This window comes from Rousettus aegyptiacus, unplaced genomic scaffold (genome assembly GCF_014176215.1).
Source record: "Rousettus aegyptiacus isolate mRouAeg1 unplaced genomic scaffold, mRouAeg1.p scaffold_m13_p_11, whole genome shotgun sequence".
NCBI classification, from domain to species: Eukaryota; Metazoa; Chordata; class Mammalia; order Chiroptera; family Pteropodidae; genus Rousettus; species Rousettus aegyptiacus.
The window spans coordinates 67,341,755-67,361,806 of record NW_023416286.1 but is presented as its reverse complement, the minus strand read 5'-3'; positions in this window follow the sequence as shown (position 1 = coordinate 67,361,806).

Genomic DNA, 20,052 nt, shown 5'->3' with positions numbered 1-20,052 from the left:
GAATTTACAAAATATTGCTAAAGGAAATCAAGTCAGTTGTGCATAAATGAAGAGGTACATGATACATATAGATTTGAAGATTCAATATGTTATGATGTATGTTCCTCCAAAATTAATTTACAGGCTTAATGAAATTTCACTAAAATATCATCATGTTCTTTTATAGAAACAGACAAGCATATTTTAAAGTTATACTGAAACCCAGAAGACCTAGTATAACTAAAACATGTTAGAACTAATCTGTAGACATTTTCTTTTGCCAATCTTTTTACAAAGCTACATTAATCAAGAGAGCATGTTATTAGGTCAAGTAGATAAATAGATCAGTACAAAATATATTCCAGAAATTGAACCACACATTTGTGGTCAGTTGATTTTTTAACAAGATGCTATGGTAATATAATAGAGAAAGGGTAGTATTCACAATAAATGATCTTGATAAAATTGGATGCACATGTGCAAACAAATAAACTCTAAGCCAAACTTTGTACCACATACAAAAATTAACTCACCATGGGCATTAATCTAAATGCATAGATCTTAAATTAGAAAGTATAAGTTAACATGAGCAAAGATCTTTGTGATTTTATTCCCTTCTATTGTCTTCTCTTGCTTCTGATTGATTGGTGCTATTCTGCTCTCCCAGGTCAGCCTTAATTCACACTGTGTGAAAGAAGAGCATTCCTTGCATGAAAGAAACCACTCTTTACTTTGCTTAAGGAAGCATTCCTCAACCTTCCTGCCAGTGGTGATATGTAGAAGGTATGGGTATGACCAATATTGAGAACACAATCCAAATCAGGGAATGCGTTGACTGGAAACACGTTCTATATTTTTTACACAATAACATTTTGAATACAAGTTTACTAGAACCATAGAATGAATTATTGCCAGAATATTCTGGGTAAGACACCTTTGTGGCCATCATCAATGGAGCATGCTAACCATATTCAAGAAAGTCCCTGGAAGCCAGTATTCATGAGTGGTGCATTGCATGATGCATTACTTTGAGTAATGATGTGGCTGGCAATAAATAAGTGGTGATATAAAGCAGCAGAAACAAGATGATCTGTTCAATTTACTGGTTCTAATGGGCCATGGTATTGTAATAAACGTGTTGCTATCATTATTATTTTTTTTTAATGTTAGGAGCCATGAAATCGTTTAGAAATAGTACTTTAAACAATTTAAAAGGTGAAGAGATGGTTTCTAGACCTGACCACGGGGAGATGGTACATTGATACTATGAAGAATCTTCACATGCACTATTGGACAATAAATCAATACTCTTCTCTAACCATTATTTTAAATCATCATTAAATCACTATATGAGCCTCACAATTTTTTAGTACAGTACAAATTATTTATATAGGAAGGAGCACTGTAAAATATTTTGAAATTATATTATTATATAAGAAAATACTCTTGGTTGGGGAAAATATACTTGGAAACGGAGATAAAAGGTTCAATGTCTAAAATTTACTCCCAAATAATTCAGAAAAAAATTGCACACACATATTCTCACACACACACTTAGTAATGTTTTTTCTTGATATTTCAGCTCTTTATTTTGAACTTTTAGAAATGTAAGGTAAAATAAATAACTGTTTTTGCCAATGTTAAAGTAATTTTCAATATCAAATATCTTCAATGTTATACCTTATATTATTCTGTTTTACTTTAATATACCTGATTGTAAATTATTTTTACTTCCCAAAATAATTGCTATTAATCAAGAGAATATAGCAAATCTCGGCTCTGTGAAATCATATATAGGTTCTATATCAATCAGAAGAAGCCTAACATATCTTCTAAATGTTCAGGAATCAAAAGATTCAAAGGTGATATACAATATTTTTTCCATATTTTGTCATTCTATGTTATATATTTTTAAATTGCATCTTTAAAGAAATTTATTTACCTCTGTAGAAAATGATCTCTAAGTATATTGCTAAGAAATTATATATTGGTACAAAAGACCAGACAGAATTATTGTGTATAAATAAGACGAAGATATCTACTTGTTATTTTAATCCTACTCTGATTTGTAAAAAAAATGGTAATATAATGTATATCTATTAATTATATTTATAGCTGTACTAAATAGCTTATAGTACAGAGATATTAGAATGGCATAATTTGAGAAAAATATAGGTTAAGAGACTGAGAGCGAGTGATGCCATTTCTGTCTCCACTTCCCTGTTAATATCGTATAATCATGGACAAGTATAAAATAGGTATTGAAATATTCAGAACTAAATAATTTAAGTCTAAAAGGATTTATACCTCTAAATTGCTAAAAATGAACCAAAACCATGTTTCTGACAAGCTCAGTAAATGCTGGTTAATCATACTGGTAATAAGGATAGCCACCATAGATGCTATTCATCAAAATGTCCAGACTTAATAGACTCAATAGTAGCAAAACAGTTATATTTTCTCAAGTATGTCCTTATGACACCTTGAATTTACATGCCACTAGCTGTAACAAAAAGTAAATATTTGGAAAATGCATGTATGATTTGCACCTGGAGTTCCTCCTCTTGCTTTTTTTCTCTTGCTTGACATAAGAAAATAGCTCCTCAGATTAGAAGGAACAATGTAGTCACCAGATACTTTTCCTTTTAGATAAGAGAAAAATCAGAATTTTTCAATCTCTTTGCTCTTGAAAACTTTTTCTGCGTGGTCAGTACTCAGGTAAGCCATACTATGAATCTTTCAAATTTGCATTTTGCAACAAATAGAAAAAAGGTAAATTCCATTTATCTGTGACTCTAACATATTGTTCTTAAATATTTTGAGAGACTTAAATTTAGACTTATTATCCATTTAGCACTTTAAAATATATTGTTTGATCTTATGAAGCCTTAAGCAGTACATCTAGTTATCCATGTTCAGTTCAGTCATCTTCATGTTACCAAACACTTGAGAGGATTTCAGAGCATGATCTTATAACTCCAGAACTCCAACTGTTTTTCCTTTGATGGTCCCACTGCCCAGGTTCAGGGTTCTATTTTCTACTGATGAGATGAAAACTCAATAAATTCATTATATTTCTCTAGTTTTAATGATGAGATGTATATTATGTCCAAAAAATAACTCGCTAAGAAACTTTTTTTCTGGAGTTGTTACACATTTTTAATTGGTATAGCTTTTGTAAACTTTGTTCTACATCTTTTATATTTATCTAATGAATTCAAGTTATGTCTTGAAAAATGGTTCCAGAACAAACCTTATTCATGTTCATAAATGTCTTTTTCCTCCTTCTGCTGTCCTTTTCTTATTCTACCCTTCTCTTAGGCATTTGTCCTGCTTCCAGACCTTTCAGAATCTGTGACTACTATACAACTTCCTTTGTTTTGGTTATAGTTGTAATCATTTTAATGATTTTGGTCTAGCTTAACTTTTCGGTTGCCATAGGTAAAGTTTTTTAAAAGTAAAATCTTATCTTTATTTGATATCATCTGTGTACTCTCTTTAATTTTCAATAATTCATTTGAAATAAAACTAGCTTTCAGCTATAAAAGTAACTAAACTTTAAATAAAGCAAAAATTAAGGCTTGGTATTTTCTTCAGCTTTTGCTGAATTTCTCTTTATCCAATGAATAAAAATGTATTAGCATGGCATTCAAACTCTAGAGTCATCAAAATCACTGGAGCTTATAAAGCTCATGTTTCTAGGACCTATGTCTCCAAACCTTCTGATTTAGTAGTTCTGACGTGGGACTTGATAATTTGCTGTTCTAACAAGTTCCTCTGTGATGTTGATGCTGCTTTTCTGGGAATTATACTTTGAGAAATATTGATTTAGATTGAAGATCTTTCCCATATCATCATTGTTAATTAGAAATATTGCTTCTTTTCTAAAATCAGTATAGAAAAATGTCTACTGAAAGACTTTTTTCTCTCTGATATTTAGTCCATCTCATCTCAAAATTGTTTGGAAATAGGCTTCTCAATATCAGTAATACAAAAGATACAGAACCTAATTTAAAACCTGTAAAGGCTGGGCATAACAACAAAGAAATTACCATCAAGCCGCCCAGGACCTAACTTCAGACTCTCAAATTACTTGGAGTACTTCCTACTTTTTATACCATTTCCATAATTTCAATTCTCTGCAGAGAGATTTGCTGATCACATACCTGAGTGATATATTTCTTCCTTGTCAAACAATAATGTCAGCTTTTTCCAGATTTGTTGATCTTATTTTTTGACAATTTGTATTAGTTTTATATGTTGCTTAATATATTATAGGAATCATAGCAGCTAAAAATAGTACATATTCGTTATTTCACAGTTACCATAGGTTAGAACTCCAAGGATGAATTAGATGAGTTATTACTTAAGCTCTCACAAGGCTGAAATCAAGTGTCTTCCAAGGCTGGCTCAACCAGGGAAGAATCTGCTTCCCAGGTGCCTTAGGTTGTCAACAGAATTATCTCCTTATATCTGCAGGAATCATGGAAGCTTTTTCTTTAAAGCTAAACATACACAGGTAGAGACTAGTGTGAGTCAGCAATCATGGGAGTGTCATACCTTTGCCAAATTCTATTGGTAGAGGCAAGTCACAGATCTTTCTCGCAGTAAAGGAAAGAGGATTGCACAAAAGTATGAAGAAAAAAAAATGCTGATATAACTTCTATTTGTTCATTCCAGGAATCTTCTTTTATTTTTTTCTTCTAAATATTCAATGCTAAAGCTGAAGATATAATGAGAAATTTACACTTCATAGAATAGTTGTAGCCGAGGTATTACAGTAATAATTATTATAATAATAAATCTTTATTTTGGTGATTATTATATATATATATATATATACATTGCTTAGTAAGAAGTGCACTTGATGAATGTCTTTTCAAGCCATAATTTCTTGAAAATTTTAATTTGTTTACATTTAGTTTTATCATAAGTATAAAAACAAAATTAAATAGTTAATGGTAAAAAATTCAGGACAGGTATTCTACTGGCCATCTGTGTTTCCTCTTTGAAAAAATATCTGCTCAGGTCTTCTGAGAATTTTTTAATTGGATTGTTCGTGGACTTTTTTTTTGTCATTGTTATTGAATTGTGTGAGTTCTTTATATATTTTGGATATTAAGCTCTTATCAGATGTATCATAAGAGAAAATCTTCTCCCATTCAGTTGGTTGTCTTTTTGTTTGGTTGATGGTTTTCTCTGCTGTACAAAAACTTTTTAGTTTGATGTAATCCCATTTGTTTATTTCTTTTTTTTGTTTCCCTTGTCTGAGGAGATATATCCAAAAGGAAATTACTGTTACAATAGCAAATACTGCCTATGTTTTCTTCCAGAAGTTTTATGGCTTCAGGTCTTACATTTAAGTTTTTAATCCGTTTCGAGTCTATTCTTATATATGGTGTAAGAAAGTGCTTCAGTTTCTTTTATCTTTTTTTTTTTTTTGCATGTATCTATCCAATTTTCCCAGCACCATTTATTGAAGAGACTGTCTTTACCCCATTGTATATTCTTGCCTTCTTTGTCATATATTAAGTGAGTGTATAGGTATAGATTTAGTTCTGGGCTCCCTATTCTGTGCCATTTATCAATGTATCTGTATTTATGCCAGTACCATGCTATTTTGATTACTGTAGCCTTATAGTATAGTTTGATGTCAGATAGTACGATGTCTCCAACTCTGTTCTTTCTCAAAATTGCTGTGGCTATTCAGGGTCTTTTATGGCTCCATGTAAATTTTAGGATTATTTTTTCTGTCTCTCTGAAAAATGCCATTGGTATCTTGATAGGGATTGTATTGAATCTATAGATTGCTTTGGGTAGTATGGCCATTTTAATGATATTAATTCTTCCTATCTATGAGTATGGTATATACTTCAATTTATTTTTATTTTCTTCAGTTTCTTTTTCCGATGGCTTATAATTTTCTGAGAACAGGTCTATTTTAGATTTAATGTATAAGCGAGGTTATTCAGTATTTGTCTTTATGTGCCTGCTTATTTTACTTAACATGAGGTCCACAAGGTTTATCCATGTTGTCACAAATGGCTGAAACTTCTTCTTTTTAAAGAATGAATAATATTCCTTTGTGCATGTATGTAAGATATGAATGGATGAAGATGAATATTTAGATTGTTTTTAGATCTTGGCTACTTTGACTAATGCATGCAATGAAAGGTATTCCTTTGAGATACTGATTTCATGTCCTTCCTTGGATATGCAATCAGAAGTTGAATTGTTGAAAAATAGACTAGAAACTATTAATTTATGTTGTTTTCTTGAGGTAAGCAAGATAAAAATATGGAACTGCCAAAGTGAGCTATACCTGATGTTTATTTGTTTACGTTCTATGTATGAATAAGTATTTTGGAGTACTCATTCGTGATGTTTTAGAGATCCCTTGCCCCTTTCAGTATCTAAAGACACAGTGAAAAGATAGCCCTCTATGAACCAGAAAACAGGCTCTCACCAGACATCAAATGTGCTGATGCCTTGATATTGAACTTCCCAGCATCCAGAACTATGGGAAATAAATTTCTGTAGTTTTTAAACTACTCAGACTACATTATTTTGTTAAAGCAGCCCAAACAGACTGAGACATTTTATTGTTGTTGTTTTGTATTTTTTAATCTTTAGACTCTTTTCTTATTGTTTTCTAAAGAGATTTATTTAAATTTTTAGTGAAATGGCTACACAAATTTGAAAATTGTAGGAGGAATGAAATTTAACATATATTTCTTCATATTTTTGTGCTTGTGCATTTGTGAAGACTGTCAAATAACAGTTTTACTAGTTTAGCCAAGTATTTTAGTACCCTATGCACAATAAAAGTTTTAGATCATTTTGATATATTCTAATATCTCAGGTTAAAACAGATTTTTAAAGGAACCCACCACACTGATATTTATATAGAAATGTATGTGCTCCTTTATATGAATATTTAACAATACCTTAAAGACCTATGGGAAGGTAAAAATAAAGAACTAACTTTGTGAGCTTGACAGTTTCGGAAATCTGTCATCTGACTACTGCAAAGTAACTTTGTATAAGAGAGTGAACCAATTAGCCCTGTCACTCAGAGACCGCTAAGTACAAAAAAGAGTTAAGGTTACATCTCTGAGGTAGCATATTTAATGCTTGCCTTAAACAGTATGTCTGTGGTACAATCCTACATGAGTAATTGGAATCTTTGGCATAATTCTGACAATATGACGAACTAATGATTGGCAAAAGGAATAAGGGGAATTTTAGGGCATGGTAAAAAATAGGTCAATGTTCAGTTACGTTCTTCCATTCAAATAGAAACAAACTCTAGAAAATTGTCAGAACTTAATTAAATTTATTTCCCTTTTGTAATTAAGTCTTAGTTTAGCCACATAACAGCTGTTTGATACTGACAAGGCTGGAAGAATGTTATCTTCCTGGTAAAATGTGAACAAATGATTTTTCTCAAAAACTATGATAAAACAAAGCATTTAATAAGGTCAGATGTAGATCATAAGCATAAATATGACATAAACTACTTGTGGGATATGAAATAAGCAATAAAGTCATTTTGTTCACCATTTACAGAGATAGAAAAAAGAGAAAAATGACTAAATAACCTCTAACTCTCTTCTAGTTAAAAAACAAAATATAATAAAACAAACAAAAAACATCCATCATCTTAATTGCCTGCTTCTGCAACTCCTGTTGCTTCATTACAGAGTGAACTTTCAACAAAATAGTTCATACAGTTTAGTTTTAATTTGAGTTTAAGCCCATGAACTGATGAGAAGAAATTAAATAAACAATGAGAATATGGTAAATTAAAGTGTCTGTTTTTTCAAGAAGTTAATAATGAACATATTTTTGGAAAATGAATACAATTATAAATTTACATGAGCTTCAAAATCTATAGTAATATTCCACTTCTGAGAAACATTTTGAATTATAATGAGATAGCATATTTACAGTAAAAAACATAAAGGCTAAAATATATGTGCAGAATATATTTGCTTTCCATTCACATAGAGTTTTATATAGTTAACTGAATTTTCAAAAATAAGATTCAGAATATACTAAAACAATGATTTACTTTAATTTAAAGTTTAATAGTTTTCTTTAATAACAAGCAATTTGAATAGTTACTTATAAAACCTAATGGACTGGAAATCTATTTTAGATGAGTATGTTTAGATATCCCTTTCTCCATAAAAAATAAAATAATTGTTTTTGAATCTTAGGGATTCAAATTTAATCTGGTTTTTAATGAACTATGACATGATGAAAATTCATAAAAATTTAAATAGAATAATATCATCTAGATATGTTACATAATTGATTAGAAACTATTATAATAATTACCGTATACAAAATCTATGTTATCAGCCAAAAAATACCTCTTGAGATAAAAAATAATAAATTTTTATAGATAATAATATAGTCAAATATACATAAACACACACATACATATATATGTGTTTCTGATTAGCATGTGAGTAGCTTAAATGTTATCACTTCTATTTTCATAAGAGAAACAGTAAACAAACCTAAAAGCAACAACTCTTCTTAGGTCCACCAAAGAAATGAATTGCAGTCACAAGAAAAAATACTGCCCCAAACTAAAGAGATAGGCAAATACAGAGAAACAGCTTACAATAATAGAACCCCAAAACAGAAACCACTCCTGCAGCAGTGACTAGGGTAGGAAACAAAAAATGTGATTGCCAAATATTTGGAGGTCATCGTGCCTTCGATGGTCTTATTATTTGGAGACAAAAATGCCTTTGGTGGGCATATTAATATGCTAGACATAGCTGAGCAAATAATCAATGAGCTTGAAGATATGTTGTTAAAACTTCTAAAATCAAAAATTCAAAGAGAGAAAGGGTTAAAAAGAAGAAAATAAGTATCAGAGAGCTGTGGGGCAATTACAAAACTGCAAAATGTAAAATGAGAATACCAGAAGGGAAAGGAAAAAAAAAAAAAGAAGCAATATATAAGGTAATGAGGACTAAGAATTTTAAGAAATTAATGATAAACAACCATATATCTGGGAATGAGAAAGGGAACTAACACCAAACAAATTTATATATAGGAACATGTTATCCAAACTGCAGAAAAAAAAGAAAACCTTGCAAGAAGTCAGAGGGTAGGGGAACACTTTACCTGTAGAGAAACAAGAATAAGATTACTCTGAATTTCTATTCAGAAATTACACCAGCAAAAGGAGAGTGGAGTAAAATTTTAAGTATTAAAAGAAAAAAAAATCTCACTAATTTAGGATTTTATATCCAGTAAGTTATCCTTTAAAAGTGAAGGAAAAATAAAGGCTTTCTCAGACAAACATTGAGAGAATTTGCAGCTGGTAGACCTACTTTGCAAGAAAACGTAATAAATAAATAAAACAAAGCAAGAAATAAAAGAAGTTTTTCAGAGATGAAGAAAATAATATAGGTCAGAAATTCTGATCAATATTAAAAAAGAAAAACATTCAGAAAATTATAGAAAATTAATTTAGTTAATAAATAGTTATTACAATTTACACCTTATCCAATAAAATGTTTGATGTGTTGCTTCTGATAATTTATATAAAAATTCTCAGTGCTTATCTTTTGCTGTATTGATTTATTTTATGTATTCATCAAATTTTGTTTGGCCTGTCGGCATGTCAATTTTATGACAAAATCTCAGGTAGATGTTCTGACATATTTTATAAAACCTAGCTTGGCTATGTTTATTTATGCTAGCTTTTTAGTCAACATGCTTCTAAATATTCATTGCCATGATATTAGGGAAGATGATATAGGTATCATCGAATAGAGTCACAACTGCAGAAAATGAAGAATTGCTCTCATGATGTTAGTGATATTCAAAGTATATATTATTTATCTCTAACCCTGAGAATATTTAATTATATATTTTGATTTCAACATTTGAAATGAATTAAAGTGAAACAGTCTGCCTTAAGTATGGGATTTAGCCTTGAAAATCCTGATGCGATAAACTCATTTCATTATATGAGAACACGTACTTATTGCATAATCTCTAATTCTCTTGTTTAAAAAAAGAAATGAAAAAAGTGTCTAAAATAACCCTTTGAAAATCCACATCGCAATATATATAAATATATTTGTTAATGTGTTAGTATGTAGGTTTATGCTGCTTATATTTATTTTGAGCCAATAAGTAAAGAGTTGTATTTTCATTATCACTGTACAGTAAATGTCATTAAATTTGACTTTATAGCCTTGATAATTTGTTGTTAAGTGTACCAACATATCTAAAAATAGGAAAGGTTTTTTTTTCCTTTCTTTGAATGTTAGAGAAAATTATTGGCAAGATTCTGTCTTTTTGATGAAACACAGCATTGTAAACAGCAAGGTTTTCTAGCATGGTCCCAATTGATGTTTCCTTTTTCTTCTTGAAAACTATAATTCAAATTTTTAAAATTGCTAGCATGTATGCAAAAAATATAACCAATTTTTATTAAATAATCAGAAAATCTGCATGGAAATTTGGAATTACATTATTCTTTTGACACATTTTAACATCTAGCAAACCTTTATGTAATACATCGAAACACAAATATAGCAGAAGAAAAACACTGAAATATTTTTGTTTAAATGATTAACAAACTTCATTTGCCCACTTGAATATAAATCCATATGGAAAACTCTCTGAAGACAAATATATCTCCACATTTCATTACTAGATATGTGGTTAAAAATGTTGCTTCATCAATAAGTTGAGACTGTTCATTATTTCTACAGCATTATTTTAATTCAATTTAATGCTTATTATCTATTATTATTTTGTTCTTACTATTAATGTTACTTTTTATTATTAAATTTGTGCTATTTGCTAACCATTATAATATTTGTTATAATGTCAACAAATATCATAAAGATGTCTTCTATAAGTTTAGTGCCAATTATGTTGCCAAATAATTACAAAAATATAAGTAAATGTAGTAATATGCATATACATATTATCTTCTATATCATATATTATGAATTATATGCACGTTTTTCAAAATATTTTGAATATATTTATTAATTAAAAGTAAAGTTTTCATTGCAACTTTTAAAATATTTTATATATTTACTCATCAGTTTCAAGTATTTTTTCCCAAAAATATTTTTGCAGAATATTTCTGAAATGACATACTTTTAAAAATTATTTTACTTGTTTTGTGTTTTAAAATTTTCAAGTTTACCCATTCCTGCAGTAACCAATATTGTTATAACAATGTTGACAGTAGCAGTTAGTCATACAGAGAATGAATCCCCGAAGAAAACGTGACTCAATTTCATGCATGAAAGCTTACTTACCAGCTGACTTATTAAACATGAATACGTTTTAAAAATAGTTCCAATGTTAAAAAAATACTAATTCAAAGGAAAGAGTAAGATGATTGTCAAATATCTTCCCCTTAATCAGGCTCTTGGAGATGTGAATTAATCCCTTTGCCAAAATAATTTTAGTGAATTGAATCCTAAATATTCAAATGGGATATATTCAGAATATCATTAATTTTCAAAATTATTTTTAACATTATATTTAAGTTTAGACATTTGTATATGTACATTGTTTAGTTTGCATTATTTTGTTGGTTATTGGTTTGGGTAGTTTTTATCTTTGATGAGATTTAATTATTTGTACTGCTTTGTTCATTACAGTCATCATCAGTCCAGACAAAGCCATTTGTATTTTCATTATCTTGCAATTTTCTTTTTTAAGTGTTTTAACTAAGTCCTTGCATATGTATTCATTTTAAAGACTACAATAGAGACGTTATAGTGAGATTATATATATAATCATATAATTTAACATAAATATGCCTGGGCAGTTTAAAAATTAATCTTTAATTGTATTATGTTATACATGGACTCTACAGAGATGTGCTTCACCAATGTGTGTGTGTGTGTGTGTGTGTGCGCGCGCGTGCATGTGTGTGAGTGTGCAGAGAAAGCATAGTGTAACATCAATGGAAAACTTTACTATATCAACCCAACCATATATATGTGTGCCATTTAGCTACATGTGGTAGAGGTAAGTAAAGAATTATAAAGCTGTATCATATAGATGTGATATTTATATATACTAACAAATTCTTCATTTACCATGCTAATAAAATTATAAAATTTGTTTTTATGAAAATAACTCATGCCTGTGATAATAAAGTATCCAGATGGAAATACAATGTTTATAATTTATATATTAATAATAATTTATATTCAATATCAAACCTAGACATGCATTACTTTTCTCCTTTCCTTCACTTTCTGTGTCTGCTTCCCCACCCTCCACCAACCCCTCACACACAAATACAGAATGTTAACACTCTTAAATAACAGGTGGTAGAACTCTTAATGAGTTGGTGCTTTTTTCCATATCTTCTCCTTTTTACACTCTATTTAAAACACTTGCAAACCTTGTTTATAAATGAATAATTCTATGCATAATGTCAGGAGTTTGCTATAACTCAAATGTAGTAGCCTAGAAACTGGAAATTATTCTAGTTACCTTTTGATTTGTAAGGCACGTGAGATTTATTTAAGAAATAATTTCAAAAATAACTTTCTACTAATATAATTTCATAGCATTTCAAATCAGATCTCACACAAAGCTTGTGAATTATGTAGGACCATTTGTAAACATATTTTACTGATTAGGAAATGGAGGCAAAAAGACTTCATTAAATTATCTATGATCTTACAATTAGTAATTGTTTAGAAAAGAGGTTAAAACTTAGCCATAGTCATCTAAGGACTTAGATTGTATTCATTCATCTAATTCATCTAATTAATCTTTATTGAATAACTACCTTGTGCTAGGTCTACTAGAGCCTTAACAGATTAATACATTTATTAATTTTTCTTTTTACTTTATCTTTTCCGATATTATCTTTCATATGGATTTTTAGTAGGATTAAAAGTGTCATGGTATTATACTAGGTAAAAGATTAAACAAATAAGTATAAAATAAAATAAACAGGTATCATATTAGGAATAAAGTGCTTAGAAGAGTACCTGGCACATAATAAGCAATTACACACACACATACACACACTTATATACATGTATATATAGGGATATAAAATCAATTATATGTATGCATATCTATAAAATTAGATTAATAAAGACACTTTTATTATTCTTAAAATTTTCAATTATATTTTCCCCATAGAATAAAGAAAGGTACCATAGAACTTTGAAGAAACAGTCACTTTCAGAAAGCTTCGTGGAGAAATTTTGTCTTTACATGAGCTTTTAAGAGACAAGCAAAATCTTTCTTAGTAGGAAATACTGCCTAAGTAAATGTACAAATATAATTATGAACTTAGGCTGCACACCATAATTTAGTCAGTTTAGCAAATAAAAATTGTGACAAGCAAAGTCAATTCATCTCTTTCAAGTCACATACAAGATAATTAGTCAAGTGTAAGAATTTTTCAGTTTATAATTATTGGCTTTAATCATGAGTCACAATGTTTTGTCAATATTTATATTTAAGTTTTGCAGACTTAATAAATCTGTTATATTTAACAGTTACTTTTCATAAACATAGTATTTTTTTGTGAATTGTTGTAGATTTTCCATGAATTTCCAGTCAACTGGAATTATAAAAAGTAAGTATACAATTGATCATTTGGAATTAGTCTACCGATTTAATATGACTATGATTTCCTTGTGTTTGTCTAGATATACTTAGGGATTGTTTATATTCCTAAATAAAAAGTATAATGTAAAACAATAAATAGTTAAAATAAAACTAATCTCATAAGGAAGGGTATAATTTAGAATGTTAATTGTAATTTCCTTTTGTGAACAGTGAGAAAAAAAACAGTGAACCAGGTCTGTTTTGTTATGTTATATTTAAATCTTTTTTTCTACATTTTTTGTCTATCTGGCTGTTTTCTTGAGTTCTTGCCCTCTTTCCAACTGTTTGAGAACTGGAATAATTTTGATAACATGTTTCATTTTTTGTATGACTTGCACAGTAAAATTGTTGAAACACTGGCAAACTTGTCTGTCTACTAATACTGAAAACTGTTACCTAAAATTGACATCCAGACAAGATTTTGTTAGTAATCTTAGTAGGGGAAAAATTTTAAAAATCACACATAACAATATAATAAATTTCTCCAAATAAGCCCGGAATTCAAGATCTTTCATTAAGAAAATTTTTTCCTGTCAAAAGTAGCTATTTAATAATAACTTTAACAACTATACTTGAGTTTGTTCCTAAAACTACACTCAAAGGGCTGACTTCTAAAATCATATCTGTGGCATCCATTTGGTAATATGAATTCTAAAAGAAAACTGATGATGAGAGAATTAGGAAAAAAAAAACACTGTAAAATTTTATTCAAAGGAGATTTGAGATTATAAATGACTTTCCTAGATATGTGTATTTTGTATTATTTATATATTAACCATATATGTGTACATACACATATATAGAATTTATAATTTTATAGTTTTTGAATAAATTATTAGTATCCTATATGTTGAAACAGGTAAATAAAGTTTATTTTTCAAAATTCTGATAAACTAATAATAAACTTCAGAAGAAATGAAACTTTAATAATTGCATAAAATGAACAAGCCCGATCCTGTCTGATCTTGGAAGCTAAGCAGGGTCAAACCTGGTTAGAACTTTGATAGGAGACCACGTAGGAAGACCAGGTGCTGTAGTCATAAAAAATAAAGAATAAGGGGTTGTAAGCTGACAAGGTACTTGCAAGCTGTGAGATCAACCACAGATTGCCTCATCTAAAAATAATAATAATAATAATAATAATAATAATTGCATAAGAATCAGTTTAATTTTCACTTTTTATAATCAAGGACTGTGCTTAATAATTAATACTTATGTGCATTTGATGTAAGCATTTATTTTTCTTCTAAAATATATATTAAGTTTTGGAAATATATATTTAATATATAATTCTCTCTCATTTACTTATTACTATCTACACAAAAATAAATAATATATTCCTAGCTAAAGGAGATATCATTGTAGTTTTGCATTTTCAAAAGGTATTTTCAATCTGATAAATGTAGGGAATGAGGTCAAACAGGTAGCAGTGGAACCTTGTGAACCATTGTGAGAATCGGTTATTTTCACTCTAGGACATATGGAGGGAGGGGGTTATTCAGCCCCCTGGCTGCTGTTTTGAGAATTATTTGTAAAATGGGAAGGCAAAAGTGTGAGCAGAGAGACAGGAAATGAAAACAATAATCCAGGTAAGAGATAATAATATCTTTTGACTATGATGTTAACAACGGAAGTATTAAAAAGTGAGTATTCTCTAAATATATTTTGTAAATAGAGTTAATAAAAATTCTTGATGGATTGGATTGTGATAATTCCAAGCTTGAGTAATTAGAGGTAAATATTTTTCATTAATCAAAATTAATTAAAATTGATTAAGCTGCTGGTGGAGGAATGAAGCAGTTAAGAGATGAAGAGTTCATCTTCGGACATATAAATGTTTTTGTCTATTGGATACTTCAATCTAGACATTGAGGAGAAATATGGATAAAAAGACAGGAGTCTTGTTCATGTGTGACCTGTGATTGGACCAGTAACGCACCAGTATGCTTCTTTCTCTAGATGAGAATCTGTTTCTGCTTTGTTCCACCAAGACACACAAATTATTTTCTACTACTTTCTACTTGTGCATTTTTTTCTATTTTGTGTGTGTGTGTGTGTGTGTGTGTGTGTTTTCTCATATTAGTCACATGAAGTAGGTAGAGGGGATGAGGAAAACGATTTACAAAAGCTGAGTGGGTTGCTAAATATAACAAGTAATTTACTTGCTAATCTAGAAATAAGGTCTGGAAAGTCATTATGTTTAGTTTAAAAAATACTCTATTTTCAATTTGTTTTACTATTTTATTTAGCTGACCATTTTTAAAGCAATCAAAATTAGAATTTATGATTATTTTTAAATAATACAGATAGACAAATTTCAAAATTATGTGTGTGAAGCTGGTTATTTCACAATAATCATTTTAGTCTAAAAACAAGTGGGAAATTTTGCAGATTAGGTTGTATTATTACTCATTGAGGTTAAATGTGACATCTGAAATTATAGCAGTAAGAATTTTAACAAAACATGTATTACATAGCTTTATGAATATTGGCTCAGAATATCTCTCTTTGGATGATGACTCAGCAAACCACAATTAGAAATCCAGGTACAAACTTTACACGTGTAAGATTGTATTCTTAATTGCTGAAATTGCATCATTTCACTTAAAAGTGTTACGCAGCCCAGGTCAAACTGACATGAATTATAAATTTAAAAATCAGAAGGCGAGAGTAATGTCAATATGCCTAGGCATATTCACTCCTCCACTGAGGAGGAGTTTGAAAAAAATAAACCCGATTGCAATTACCTCAACTTTAAAAAAAAAAAAATCAATATATGATTTAATAGGACAGATAGTGGAAGAAAATAAAATACTGGTGACATCAAGGGTGGTATGTTTTCAGTAATTTTCAAAAGATAGGGGAAAGAGAAAAACAACTATTTGTACCAAGAAAAGAGAATTTATGTGGGACTAACACAACCTGAGGTGACCCTGAGCATCATTTCCTAATTTTCTAAAAGAAATAAGAGATGTATAAGGCAACAGAAATTAATAGCATTTTTCTGATAATGTCTTAAATTCTGTCTGTGATGCTTCTTATGCCTTTTGAGTTACCTTGAGATATGATCATACTCCTTAATACAGTTTGAAACTTTAATTTATCATCTATGATGTCAAATATTTTGAATAATTTATTGCAATTAATTGTTTCTCTCAAATTATATATCTTAAAGAGAATAAAATGCAATTTGCCTGTATACGGATCACCGTTACCAATATAATGATTATTGTGTATACTGTACAAAAATCTCAAGCAGCCTTTCGCTAAAATAGAACACTTTTAATTCTCTTATGATGTGGTAAAGCTGGTTGAAATGGATTATACAAAGTTGAGTCCCTGAGCCAAAGCTTAATTTGGAAAGCATGACTAACAGAAGCAAATGAACTGAATAGAATCAGAATACAAAGTCCTTTCCAACTAAGTGTATGCCAGAAGAAAAGTAATAAGCCAATATATTTACACATCTGAATGGCAAGACTATAAGAGAAAATAGAACACAAAATCCAAAGGTCATATAAGCAGATTTATAGTAAAAGAGTGTTAGAAACCAATAGCAGCCAGAAGAGAATATCTATGGATATTACAGTTAAAGGACTAGCACAGTAAAAGAAGAGCCGATATATAAGGAATGTTCTTTTATTTTATGAGTGCTATGTACTGCCTCAATAAATATTTAATATTAATGCATAAGCACAGAAACAATAGGAACCAAAATATTCTCAATATTGCCATTGATATTGCTTTAGAAATTTTAGAAATGCAATGACACATAAAGAAAAAAATAAATACACAAGTAAATCCATATACTTATGTACACACACACATAGGCACATAAAAGAATATAATACCATACATAGAATATTCTGGGGAGGGAATCTATAAATCTAATACCAATAATAAATTTAGCAAGATGTCAGTATTTAAAATGAGCCTACACAAATGTAATTTCTATATAGCAAGAATAGCTATTTTAATTTCTTATAGCAGAAAAATAAACAATCACTATAAATGGCAGTTATGAGATTGTGTGAATATGAGAAACATTTATTAGAAGATTTAAAAATATATATGAATAAATGGGAAACCATCAAGAATTTCTTTTCTTTTTTTTCCATTCACATCTATTTATTTATCAAATATCTATTGAGGACATCTTCATTCAGAGTTCTAAAGGCATAATAAAGAGCAAGCAAAGAATATAGCTCTTGCTCCATGGAACTTAACATCTCTGGAGAGGCCATTTTCTTCTTCCTTCTTATTGAGTATAACTGACATATAACGTTATATTAGTTTCCATTCTATAATGTAATTGATATTTATATACAGTGTAAAATTACCACCATAATGTCTAGTTAACTTCTGTCACCATACTTATATATTTTTTCTTGTTTCTAAATGTAAAGATTAAGTGTTATATTGTAAAAGTGAGTTTATTTTAAATTAACTGATAAAATTATTGAAATTTTAATTTAAATTTTATTTAGTATATGGGTGTATGTGTGTGTGTGTGTTTCTTTGTATTTTGGAGGACTCAGTAAAGTTACAATGCATCAAAAAAGAAAAACAAGGGAAAATATTTTCAAATAAAAGTAAGAAAAAATCAATATAACTAAAGATTATCTAAAAATATTAAACTATAGTAATTAAAACACTTTTATACTCATATGTGAACAAAGAACTCGTGTAATAATACAATAAATACTATAGAAACTCCTTCTGTTTAAATACCCTCATGTCATGGAGGATTACCTTGATGATCTTATGTAAAAGAGAAGTCCCTCTCACATTTTCTTTTTATCTTACCTTATTTTATTTTACATCATGGTTTTAATTACTAATTGTGATATTATATGTGTTGTGTAGGTGTTTTATTTTCAACATACTTCTAAGAGAATACAATCTTTATGGCAATGTAAACTTTTTTTTTTTTTTTTTACTTCTACATAGCTTGGTTCTGCAAGAATACCTGGCCTAACAGATATTGGTGACATTAATATTGACACGTTTTCAGTAACTTTCAAGTGTTGGAGAGGTTGTGGGGAAAAAGGAACCTTCATACTTTGCTGGTGGGAATGTAAATTGGTGCAGGCACTATGGAAAACAATATGAAGTTTCCTCAAAAAATAAAGAATAAAATTATCATGTGACTCCCTCTTCTGAGTATCTACCCCCAAAATTTGAAAATATTTATTTGTAAAGATATATGCAGGTATATGTTCATAGCTGCATTATTCACAGTGGCCAAGACATGGAAACAAAAGTGCTCTTCAATAGATGATTAGATAAAGAAGATGTGGTACATATATTCAAAAGACTATTTACTCAGCCATAAGAAAAAATGAAATACTGCCATTTGTGACAACATAGATTTTGAGATTATCACGCTAAGTGAAATAAGTCAGAAAAAGTTGAGAACCATATTATTTCATGTGGGATATAAAACTGAAAACAACAAATGAACAAGATAAAAAAAAAACACTCACAAACAACAGACAATAGTTTAGTGGTTATCAAATTGAAAGGGGGAGAGAAGTAGATAGGGTAAAGGAGGTCAATATATGATGACAGAAGGAAATTTAACTTTGGGTGATAAACACACTGTGCAGTATACATACGACATACTGAATTGTACACTTGAAACCTATAGAATTTTATTAACTAATATCACCTCAATAAATTTAATAAAAATATAAAACAATTAAAATTAATTATGGCCCTTCTCTTTAAACCTGAGGGCACTTCACATATCTTTTTTATGACCCTACTTGAGAAGACTATATTCACAAATATGCTTTTTAGATAGGAAAGTATTGGAGCATTGTTCTTCATTCTTCTCTTTAATGACAGAAGGAGACAAGAACACTGGAAAAAAAACTTACTCAAAATGTTTAGTGCTCCTGCACATCTCTGTCTCTGTTTCTTTCTCTGCTTCTCTCTGCCACTTGACTCACAATAAAACAAAATCTGATAGAAAAACTATATATTTAATAATTGGTTTTACCAATATATTATGAAAAAATTTCCTAAGAATGCTTTTCAAAACAATATAAATGACTTCTGATATCAAAATAAGTTTTTATTAATAGCATTCAGGAAGAGATATTATTGTTTAATATAAATTATTACCTCCTGATGTATAAATAAAATTAATGTGTTATAATTGATAACACTAGGAATCTCATACTGTTAAATAGTATAAAACTTGTTTTGTGCTGGAAAACAACTTTTTTGCTGATGTAGTCTGTGAAATAAAAACACACCTACTTATCTTTGTTTACTGGAAGTAATATTGTGTTCCTTTTTAGGATAGCATTTTAAAAATCTGTAGCTTCACTAGTAGATACTAGACCTTAATACAATTTATAAGTAGATGTAGCCAAAAAAAGCCACAATTTTGATGTGCTTAACTTCACATTTCTAAGTTGT